This window comes from Amblyomma maculatum, chromosome 11 (genome assembly GCF_055883805.1).
Source record: "Amblyomma maculatum isolate TAMU_Amacu chromosome 11, ASM5588380v1, whole genome shotgun sequence".
NCBI lineage: Eukaryota > Metazoa > Arthropoda > Arachnida > Ixodida > Ixodidae > Amblyomma > Amblyomma maculatum.
The window spans coordinates 132562221-132574647 of NC_139354.1; the positions used below are offsets into that span (position 1 = coordinate 132562221).

General features: G+C 41.9%; 1 long non-coding RNA gene across 1 annotated transcript; it reads right to left on the reverse strand.

Moving 5' to 3' along the window:
• Window positions 1–4472: 4472 nt before the first annotated feature.
• LOC146174990 (uncharacterized) lies at window positions 4473–11964 on the reverse strand. Its single transcript, XR_014702059.1, has 3 exons — window positions 11698–11964; window positions 9675–9824; window positions 4473–4835 (listed from the first exon to the last, which is right to left on the reverse strand). It is a non-coding gene; the product is annotated as an uncharacterized LOC146174990 (long non-coding RNA).
• Window positions 11965–12427: the final 463 nt, after the last annotated feature.

A 12427-nucleotide genomic window follows, 5' to 3' on the forward strand; every position in this document is an offset into this window, starting at 1 on the left:
TTTTACTCTTGCCACCCCTTATATAACACCCCTTTGTAGGGGTCTTTAAGGTAATAAAGTGAAATGAAATGAGATTGAAGACACGGCTAACAGTTTCAGTTGTAGATGCTGCGTGCTGTGTCGACGGGGAAAATGCCGCACTGATGTCGTGCTTGGTAGCGGCAGAAATACAGGTAAAGCTCGAACGGGAGGCAAATGGGAGCCTGAGGAGGCAAGTTGTCAATATGGAGGAAAACATGGCGGATACCATCATCGAAAATTAAAAATGTGCTACTAATGGTGAGGATTGCTTCGGAACGGATAAGGGACAGTACGAGAGCGCACAAAAGCACACAAGAGGCGAGGTTATCTCTAACCGACATGCACAATACCAGGGCTGATCCATGGAAATACGTCGGAGGGGGAGTTACTGAAAGGGTGGGCAAAAAGTGCCAAAACGGGGCCGCGCACAGCTTCCTGAACATGTGGGAGAGGGAAATCGTAGTACTGTTATGCTTATCGATTTTATTTGGTACTCATAATTATGTGGGTATTTTATTTTACTTGCAGTTTGCTGTATTCTTGCATATGTACGATATTGTAGCAGTAATATTGCGTTTATATCATTATTGTCCCTTTCAATCCTTGATCCTCTATGGCTGAACCTGAGATTAATATTTGTATTTGGACCGGCCACTAGCCTACTGAGCTATCGGTCCAAACAGTGTTTGTACATTTTATTTGGTTTTGTCAATAAAGTTCCTTGAAAAAAAAAAAAAAAAACTGGTGTTAATCGGCGGTGCCTCAAACAAGAAAACGTGAAGCCGGGCTTTTAGGAAAGGATGAAAGATGATAGCCGAAGTCGGGGCGTTTCCCGCAAAGAGATTACGTCACGTGCTACAGATAAAAAGCCGAACTATCAGTGAACTCAATAGAACGTAGCATAGTAAGGTTGGCGACAGGATTAAAGGATATTTTGAATGGTGACGGTGCGAAAGTAGCGGAGTGGTTGGCTCAGTGGGTGGAAGATCACCGGGCAGTAGCTGATGGGGTGCAGACTATAGTATGCGCAGTACCAGAGGCGCTCAGAAGGAACGCAGAGCTTAAAATGGAGGTGACCAGGGTTAACCAGGAAGTTAGAGAATTAGGCCGAGAGGTATTTGGAGATAACAGATATTAATAGCGAAGTACATGAAGCAGGCCCTGGGAAGAGATTTCAGCGAGAGTAAATCTATTTAAGGGAAAAGGTTTGCGCTGAAATTCGCTTGCGCCTGTGATGTCGTGCGGCAGTTTCTTAAGTGGTCCACGAGAATTCAGAACCTAGGGGGTTGCAGTGATGCAGAAATTATCATGCTGGAGAACAACCTCAAACAACCGATCAAAAGAGGACTAGGAAGAAAGCTAAGAAAAATAAATGTAACTCCACTATTCATTGCATAAACATGCAAGGGTGAAAAAAAAAAAGAACCAAGTGGTTAGAAAAGCAACAGCCGCTAAGCGATATTAAAGCTGGTGTATATGCTCTGTACGAGATACACCTCGGGGACCTGCAAGAACCAATGGTTATCGAAGGCTATGTTTGAGAAGGGTGCACTAATACAGGAACGGAGAAGAGTGGTGGTTTTGGTATGCGGTTGCATCAAAGGAGCACATGGCAAAATATAAAACCATAATACAAAGAACACGTCTGCGTTTAAGGAAGAGTAGGTAAAAAGGTATGGCTAGGGGTAGCCTATTTATGGACGGGAAAATACAAGTAGGAAAACAGGGATCTAGTTAAATGTCTCAGTGAATACACGCAACAGTTTAGAGAGGGGCCGAGATTTTCTTGTTGGGTCAATGGACATATTGATGATCTGGATAGATACACCGACGACAAAGGGAAGTTAGTGATATAAATCTGCGAGCAGTTTAACTTAGTTATTTTGAATAGAGAAAGTAAGTGTCAAGGCCGGATCACGTGATACATCCGGATAAGGCGAATGACTACTGATTACTGCTGGATGTCACAAGGAATCTAAAATAAGCTTGCGAGGATGGAAAAAGATGAGGATTGCACATACAACCTGCAAAGTACCAGCAACGTATTAGCCTGCAGGCGCGACACCTGGTTCAAAGGAAAAATTGGGAAGCACAAAGAGGAAACAACAATTTTACCGAGACACTACTAGTGCTGATAGCATCAGGAACTGAAAAAACGAGAGGAATGCCCCCTGGAGGAGTTTTATCATAATAGGTTAGCACAATTCATTCGTTAAAAATCGCGGAGTATATGATTCAAATTGGTGTAAAGGCAGGAGGAGTCTTTGAAGCACGCAGAAAATTGAAATTAAACGGGCAACCGAACGAAGATGGATGGCTTCCAGAGAACGCAGAAAAGGTAGGAAGGCGGAGCTGTCTCAAATAACAAGTAGATAAAAAATTTCAATCCTCTCGACAATATTAAACCGGATGTGTAGATACTTGTAAAGGGTTAGACAGCACAGCGATAGCTGCTGGACCCAAGTGCGCGACCTTTCTAAAAAGGCTGCAAAGAAACTCTGGAGCCATATAGGCGTCTTGGGTAAGTGTTTTCATAAGGAGCAGGAACAGATTCAAGACGTCGAGGAAAAATCCCAGAAAGATCATGACGTCACACGTTATATTACAGAAGACATTCACGAATCATTTAAGTGCAATGATGGGGTAATCACCCCGATGAAGAAACAGTATCAGACAGCATAAAAGAAAGCTGCTTACAGCTGACAACTCTTATATGGAAGAAGGCGGAAGCAAATATTCCTGTGGATACAACCATTGAGATGTGCCACATTCCAATGAAGCTAATTAATAAGCTTGCTTAAAGAATTGAAAACATGTTTTTTAAGGCATATTAAGCAGTCATAAAAAATAAAGAAATTCCGGACAGCTGTCGACTGAGTAATTTGTAACAAAAATGACAACAATAAATCATTGAGTTCGATCAGGATAACGTCAGTTGCGTACAGCCTAGCAATGCAGGCAAAAACCTAGAAAGGCAGGCATGGATGGATGATATTAATGTACTGGGCAAACTACAGAACACGTTTAGAACTGGTAGGCATCGAGATGTTAGCATTTTCATAATAACCCAATGCATAGAATAGCCAGGGCGGAAAACAGGGTTGTGTTTAGCCTTTCTGCGTGTACGCGATGCGAGGATGAACTGCAAAGAATGATTGATGACGAGACAGGAAAAGTAGAAAGGTAGGCTTGAACATCAATATGCAGAAGTCTAAGGTGTATGTTCAACAGTCTCGGGAAGAAACAGTAGTTACCAATAGGTAGCGAAGAACCGGAAGTGGTTGCCGAATATCTGCTTAAGAGAAGTAGCAACCACAAAATCAGACCTTGAAATGGAAATATCTAGAAAAATAAAGTTGGGATGGGCGCATTTGCCAAGTGTTCGCTCATTGTGACTAGCAGCTTACCGGTATCGCTCAGAAGGAAAATATACAAGAGTTGCATCGCACCTGTGCTCAAATATGATGCTGAAACGTGGAGGCTAGCGAAAAGGGTTCTACGTAGGTTGAGCACCACGCAGAGGGCTGAACCAAAAATGGTAGGTGTAACGTTAAAAGATAGGAAGCGCGCTGAATAGCTCATTGAAATAAATCTTGACTTGCACGCAGCAGTAGCAGAGGACGGATCTAAGTGCTGTCAATAACTGCCTTCCTCGAGCTTGCAGTCGTTTCGCCGATGGAGCCAAGCTTTGCACAACCGTGCTGCTTCACATCACCCGGCAGCGTATCAATATTGCTGGCCATCAATGAACTTCCTGTCAGCTGACCTAGCTAATAGTGGTCGAGTTATAAGTACTCCGTGGACGATATTGCCACTTGCACGCAGCAGCAGCAGCAGCAGTGGACGGATCTACCCAAGCAGCACACCAGCATTGGTCCAACAATGGTTCATCACTGGAAAAGAATGGCATCAATATTGGACTGATATTGGCATTTGGGCATTTTACTACATTCTCCATTCTTGGCCCATCTTTCGTTCCAAGATTGGTCCAGTGTTCAACCAAGCTGGAGCCACCAATGTAGGCACAATATTAGACTTTCCATTCATGCACCATGATTCTTGCCAATACTGTCCAGCATTATACCATCATTGTATTACCAATATTTGTTTAATACCAGCTATTCCATTGATGGCCCATTGTCAATGCCAATATCATACCAATGGTTAGCCATTGCAGGTGCACTGGCTACTCCATTCATGCCGCATATTGTCGATACCAATATTAATCCAATGGTTTATGGGTACACCGGCTACTCCATTCATGTGCCATTGATGATGTCAAGATTACACATTTTGTGGCACTGCCTGTGCAGGCCATAAAATGTAGCTTTTTTCATTCTAGCCATATTCGTGACAGCACATCGAACTTGCTGGGACAATAATGGCCTTTCAAATAAGCGTGGCCATATAAATTCAAATTGTTGCTCATGAGCAACCAGTAGATATTCACAAAACAAGGGCATGGTTCACAAAAAGATAATATTTATTGCAATTGTTACTATAGACGGCAGTTGTTACTAGCCAGCGTTGAGGGCACACACAGCAGCAGTTAGCGGGGCAGTGGCAGGGTTGGTCAGGGCAGGGCGGGCTCTCGGGAAGTGGAAGGGGCCAGGGAGCTGGAGGGCACACTCATAGGCGTAGTGAGGGGGCTGACCCTGCAATTGCATTCACAGGTGGCATGCCTGGTTCGCCAGGGGAGGTTTCAGCATAACGCCTTTTTCTTCCACCCCCCCTGTCACAGGAACCAGGCAGCCACCTGCGAATAAATGCGTGTGCCTCCAAATCGTCCACCCCAACTTTTTCGCAAATGGCACCTGCACAAAAACAATGAGGAAACAAAATTTACAACACTATTACGAGGCATATAAAATCGCGCGCATTATTTTACGAAGATGTAGAAAATTCCAGGATTCATGTACCGAAATTTATGGTCAATGAGAAACACTATACTGATGAGTTCCAGACTAGTTTCAGCTGCCTTGGGTTTATTAGGATGAAAGACGCACATACATTGAATAGCATGTGCCCTGTTGCATTTTGATCGCCTCCACAGCAATACGGCTGAGACAGCCAGTGTTTCATCCCACACTAGGAATTAGTGCTTGATTATCGGCTGTCTCCGCACATGACTGGCGCGCTAGTTTTTTGCCGCTCCTACGCTTTCTGCGCTGTGCAAACAGTTTATACTAATAATCGTTACCAAGAGAATGTTCGGCGACCATTTTCATTTTTTTTTAAATGGCTAGATATAATATACACAAGCGATCTAAGCCCACGACTGCTGCACTGGCCGCTGGTTAGCTGATATACGCTTTTGACTGGTTTTGTGGGTAGTTCACTTAAACTGGAGCTCACTTAAACGGGTAGCTCACAGGTGCATCATTTTTACACATATACTGCTTGTCCAAGCAAATTTGATCCAAGGGATAAAAAAAAAACATTTCGGAGGCAGGCAAAGGAAACCAGATATATATTGCTGGAAGCTACCTTGAGCGCCGCAGAAAAGGTTTTGTTTGGAATCCTTATTGACATTATTTACCTAAATTACTGATTAATGACTTACACAATAAATGGTGTTGCTACTTTGAAGAGTACCGGCACAATCCACGTTTGATTATTTGTGATAAAGAAGCCTCACGTCTGCATTTTGAACGTCAGATACAATAGGAAACCACGAAAATACAGAAATCTGATTCCCGGACAATACAATTGAGGACTTGGCTTGGCTCGACAACCCTGTGTAGCGTTAGACCTACAAGTTGCCTATGGTTTCTTCGTCCGCGCCAGCACATCGTCCAACAAGACTGTATTTGTATTTTACAGCTGAAAAAATACTGTTAAACTCATTTATATCCTTACCGCTTCGTAGTCATTATCCGCATTGCAAAGTTCGGCGCGCTCATTGTAACTCGAGCCTTCATGTGCGCCAAAGGGCCGACGCGAAGCAACCATCGCCAGCATATTACCCTTACTCATGCATGGGGCTAGCAATCTTAGCGGCAGGTTGTTTTGTCCGCTCAAAATCATGTGAGCAGCACAGTTGAGGTGCGCGAATGGGCTGGTAACGGTTTCGGTATCTACATAACCCGGAATTTATCTACAGCTGGAAAAAAAGGTACACATGAGGTTTCTAACCGCAAATATTGAAACAGGGGTTTCCGAACGTGCTCACCGACTCTGTAAGTCCTATTTATTGTCTAAAGTGAATATTTAGTACTTGAAGCGAATAACCTCACTTCCCCACGTACAAAATAAAAATTTTCTGCGCTGTCCTAAGTGGCTGCCAGCAATGCACCACCGGTTTCCATCGTCTGTTTCTAATGGTTTATTTATAACCCTTGGCTCAAGCTATGGGGCGCAGCAGGTGTAATGTAGCTTGAATAAAACCTGCAAGAGATCATATATATGGGTAGATTTGTAAGGTTTACAGATTTCACTTACAAATTCTACAGGAATCGCGTCACTGCGGCCTTTCTTTAAAATTGACACGTAATAGCGCTATATTCGTGGCTAAAATAAAGTAATCAACGCATTAATTCAGCTTAGCAAATGCAGCTGTAACAGAAAGTGAGGGCTGGCTACACCTAAGGTGTGCCTAGCTTTCTAATTTCCTTAGATGGCACAACTGTTCGAAATATGGAATATTAAAAAAAGCCCTTGATATTGGCTTTCTCACAGCGTATTTGGGTGCCTTAGATAAGAAACATAATCGAGGTCCCATGGCCATCTTTCGTTTCCAATGAAATTCTTATATGTGGTGGGCAAGTATCTAGACACAAAAGAATTAACCTTAGTTTTTCAAGATACGCGTAGTTTCCTCGAAAAAAAAACAATTGTATGGTATATCTCTAGAGGTAGAAAACGCTGTTTTTGCCATTTCAAAATGTTGCAAGTTTGGATGCCAAGATTTTGTCATCTGCTCTTTTTTACTCACTAAATATATGCAGGTTTTATATTTACAAACACTATTAGAAACCTATTTTGTTTTTGCAGTTGTGTTATTAAAAAATCGCAAACTTTTCTTCAGGAGCGATACGCTGCAAAAATATTCATTTTTAACCTTATGTACTGGCATATGATGCATTAGGTTGGTTGCACTAAATATGTTTTCACTTCCTGACGCATGTTCTTAATTCCAGGCAGTATCTGGAGCTCCAGACCACTAGGTGTGTTCTCCACAACGCATCAAAATTGCTCAGAATTCGAAAACAGCAGTAAAGGGCAAATTTGCTGCAATTAAAAAAAGATCATCTTCGATTTTCATTCAAATCCCTCTCAGAAATCTTCAGTACCTCAAAAATATCACGGACTGAAAAGTGTTGCGTTATACTGTTTAAAAATATAACATTAAATATTAAACCGAGTGCTTGTGCTGATAATGGCCAAACTCAGCCTGCATTCTTGCAAGATCCTATAATATCTTGGCACAGAAACTATTTTTCTACATTATCTAGGTTCCATTCTTTATTTATGAAAAAAATTTGAAGCTCTAGATTTGTGTGTGTATCTGCATATTATTTTGAAATTGGACGAAAGTAAGAAAATGGTAAAATAAGGAAAACTGATTAGAATTGAAGAAACGGCCGCAACATCAATTTTTGTCAAAATCTGTGGAAACAATGCAAAGTACTTTGTTAATTTGAGTCAGTATATATATTGAATTCTGCAAAATGTAATATTAGAAATATAAAAATGCTTGTTTTTGTTCTATAGATGTGCTTATGTGGCTCCCCCTTATGGAATAGGCATCAAAACTTCAATTTAGTATTTGCTTAATTTAGTTACATTTTACCTTAAGTAAAATTTAAAATATTGTCAGCGCTTAACACCGTTTTTCTGCTTCTGGGACAAATACTTAATATAGCTTAAAATGGTATTAATTCACTATTTCTGTCAATTTCATGGCAGAACGCAAGTGAAGGCTGAACTTTTTCTCTGTCCTGCATTCTTTTTTATTGCTAGGTGCAATAGTATTCAATCTAGGTTATTAATATATTATTCCATTTGTCAGCTTTGACCACCACTAACAATACTATATTTTTGAAGATGATTTTTCAATGTGTAATTTTTATAATTACAATCTTAAGCAAATCGCTTTCCAGCATAATACTTTTGGTGGCGTTACAGAGAACACACATAGCAGCTTAGAGCTCCAAATTCTGCCTAAATTAACAATATGACCTGCGTAATAAACACAGAATATTTTAGTGCAAACAACGCAATGCGTCACGCCAGTATGTAAGGTTGAACATTAACATTTTTGTAGCGCGTTGTTCTTGAAGCAAAGTTTGCGATTTTTTACTAAATCAACTGCATCAATAAAACACACTTTTAATACTTCTTATACAAGTAAACGTTACCCAAATGCGGTGAGTAAAAAACAGTGGATGACAAAATTTTACGCAACCAGCCGGCCTCCAAACGTGCAACTTTTTGAAACGACAAAAACGGCGTTTTCCAGCTTTAGTGATAGGCGTTTTTTTTTTTTTCGAGAATACTACGCCGCATCTGGCAAACCTAAGGGTCATTCCTTTGTGTCGAGACATTAGCCCACGACATATGAAAATTTAATTAAAAAAATGGTCACGGCACCACGATTACTGTTCCTGTCCGAAGACATCCATATTTGTTTTCACTCTTCAACAGGCTGGTTTAGCCAATGCGGTGAATAAAAATATCATCGCATATATTAAAGATTTTCGCGCTATATGTTATACCTAAAGCTACCTATATTGTCACAACTGTCATACATTATTTGTAGCTGAAACATCACAAAAGGGATTCGATTGCAAATTGTTCGCTAGTTAAATAGACGTACGAGATGACACACGTATACTTTGTAGAATACAATTTAGGAAAGAGCAGATACAAACTACAGGCGAATAATGCTATGATATGGAGCATATGTATTACTCCGGTTAACAGTAAAAAAATCAACTTTTAACATATTAATATATTCGACAAACTATTGCATGCTCACATAGGAACACAATTAATGAGCTCATTCACGCATCTAATGTCTATGGGCATTAGACGTGTGGATGACTTCGTTTTATTCCAATTCGTGCGTCACTCAAAATAATTGAACGAGAAAAAAGTTAATGTCTACACAATTTTCAGTGAGTATACCACAAATTATACTAAGGTGCTTCATATATGTCACATCACCTAGCAAGTGAAATGGGATAACAGAAGTAATCAGACTCTAACCCTGATCAGCATTTCGCTTTTGCGCCATCTTTGTAAGTTTTTAGGCAGGCTTTTCCACTGATTATCCTCTTCTTTATACCCCTGCCACCCACAAGACACAAATCTTCTGGGGGTACCGAACTGTTGGTTTTCGCACCAGTGATTCAACTTAATCGATCCATTTATACGTAGAAAACACTCTCGATGCGCACCTAAAAAAATGAAAGCATGTATGTGTAGGCGAAATCATTCACCGGCGATTTAATAATATGATTTGAACAATAAAATCAAAGGATCACACTCGAAGTAACAAAAAAGTGGTGGAGAGATAGGAATTGAAGCAATGAAAGGCGGTTGCTTTCTTCAAAAAGCCAATAGCAAGAGGTCCACCGTCTATAAGAATAGGCAATAAAAATAAGGCATATTTAAAGGTGCATGCAGCAGTTACAGTGATCCAGTGCTACCTTTTTTTAGGCAGGCTTTTCCGCTGATTTTCTTCTTCTTTATTTCCCTTCCAACCACAGGACACATATCTTCTGGGGGTTGTCGGTTTTCGCACCAGTGATACAACTCAATCGATCCACTTCTACGTAGAAAACGCTCCCGATGCGCATCTAAAAAAATGAAAGCATGTATGTGCAGGCTAAATCATTCACACATGATAAAACAATATGATTTGAACAATGAAATCAAATGATCACACCCAGAGCAACAAGAAAGTGGTGGAGAGATAGAAATTGAAGCAATGAAAGACGGTTGCTTACTGAACAAAGCCTATAGTAAGAGGTCCTGCATCTATAAGAATAGGCAATAAATTAAGGCACGTTTATAGGTGCATGCAGCAGTTAAAGTGATGCAGTGCTACCTTTCTGTTTCACTGCAGTGATTGGTATAAATATTACAGCAATTGCTAGGCATCTCAGGTAACCCCATTGAAAACTTCATCCAAGGTACCGAGGAGCAGTGGCGTGTTATTTGCAGCTGTTAACGGAAAGACAGGCTATCCTATGAGTGCATGCGCATTTCCTCCTTTTTGTATACTTGAATAAAAGCGACTGAACAGTGAGTGTTGTAAGAGGTGCAGCGTCCCTAGGAATGGGGAACAAAATTAAGTTTTAGTAAACAGAGGTACAAAAAGAAGCAAATATGCCTGCAATAATAGCATGATGGCCTACCTTTTGATCAACAGCTGCAAACAACCTGTCACTGCCAGTCGGTACTTTAGATAGGCTTATCAATGCCAGAGCTTAAAGCTAAGAGCAATATGAGTAATGTTTATTGCGGTCACGGCCGTAAACAATTCTAGCGGAACACTCCATTACTGTAACTATTCAACCGTCCATTTATACATATCGTTCATTAAAGAACCATGCACATCATATTAAGTTGCTCTTTTCTACTCCGAAATGATTTCCTATAGAATTAGAATACGTGGATCGCTGCTTCGGTTTCAACATTCTTGCACGATGGCTATGGCGTGCACTTCATGCATACGGTACGGCACGTGAGGTACAAAGAGCTGTAATTGCCGAACAGGCGGACCTGACGTCCTGTCTCATTTCGCCTGAAAGTGCGCGCCGTCATCGAGCGCTTCGCGAGCAATATATTTCGGACGATATGGTTGCCTCATACCGGCCGTCAATGTTTTGTACATTGTGTCCCGCGTGCACGTTGTTTACTTTGTAGTGACAGGGACGCAGTGCACACACGGCTGATGTGCCTTTTTGCTTGTATTGTTATTTTCCCCCACCCTCGAAGCGCGTCTGCGAAATCGCTCTCCTATTGTCGCCGCTTTCTGATAACGCCCTCACCTGAAGGCACGTGCTTAGAAGGGGGGCGTCGATTAAGAAAATTTTGAAAAGGGGCTCAATTGCGCTGTTCACGGCTTTCAATTCCTCAATATGATATTAACCATTATAAAAGTGGAGGTTCATTATGACTTAATTATAGCCTAGTCATCAAGCGGCATCACGCACATGTCTGCCCCACTGTAAAATTCGCTTGCACAGACGGCACGAACAGTTTTCAAAACTTCGTCTGTACATCTGAAAACAAAAAACTGCCCTTAACTCTTAACAAAATCCAAAAACTGTGTGAACATGGCTTCCTGCGCGCAGAAGAGAGGCTGTCCAAAATATATGTACAAAGCCGGGCGCATAGTGTCTGGTTACTAATTGATTGCGGCGCGCTGCACAGTCAAAAAACTGCGCAAATGGCTGCCTGCAGTGTTCTGTCACGTGTTGGTGGCATACACACCTGTTACGCACGGCTCCTCTATTTTCGGCGCAAATGCTATTCATATCGCAGCCAGCAAATAAGTCCACGCCCTTGCTTGCATGTAACCCGGACGAAAATTCGCTTAGTTCTTGAAGTCATGCTTCGCGCAGTTGTTTCGAGGAGAATAAGGAAAGAGAACATTTGGGACTGGTAGGAGATTATATAGAACCAATTATGAAGCAATGGCATGCTGCAAAGATATATACTCACGCTCTAAGATGACGGCGTTCACTGAGTCTGATAATGCCGATGGTATCCCGCCGTTGCTGTAATCCGTACTCCGGCGACATTTCACAGCTCAGCTATTCACTGATATGTAGCAAGCACCAACCGGAGCACATGGACATGTATAGGCGCAAGAGAAAATTATGCACAGCAGAATGAAAAAGAAAATTAATGAGGGAAGAAATTAAAGAAAGGTTTAAGAAGCTGTCACAAGTCTTGTAGCGTCTCCAACAAGCTCTGAAATGATCGCTTCGGCAGGAGGCCGCACAGCAGCGCAGCTGGGGATGCTGTCTGTTGTGTCTTGCACGTAGACGCGTAGGCGAGGGGGAACAACGACCCGCTCAACCAGCGCGTGATTCCCGCCGCGGTGTTGTGTTCGCAAGGGCTGCGCGTGGGAACGAAGGACCAACGACCCTCTCAACATTCCATTCCTCCTTTACCCAGCCCTCTTCTGCTTGCACCGGCCAGCCGTGACTTCGGACCGTGCCGATGAGCGGCCGCCAGCGCGCACCGCTCGAGTCGAGTTCTAATAAATAGTTTTGTTTTGTGTGTTCGCAAACGCATTGTTTCTTCGAGCCAACCACGGACAAACATTTTCTAAAAAAATAGAAAGCCTCCCCATCTACCATCCACATTCTTGCGTAAATCCACACAGCTGGTGCATCGACAAATGCGCGCGTCCCCTCCCTTTAGCCACCTATGATCGAACAAAGGA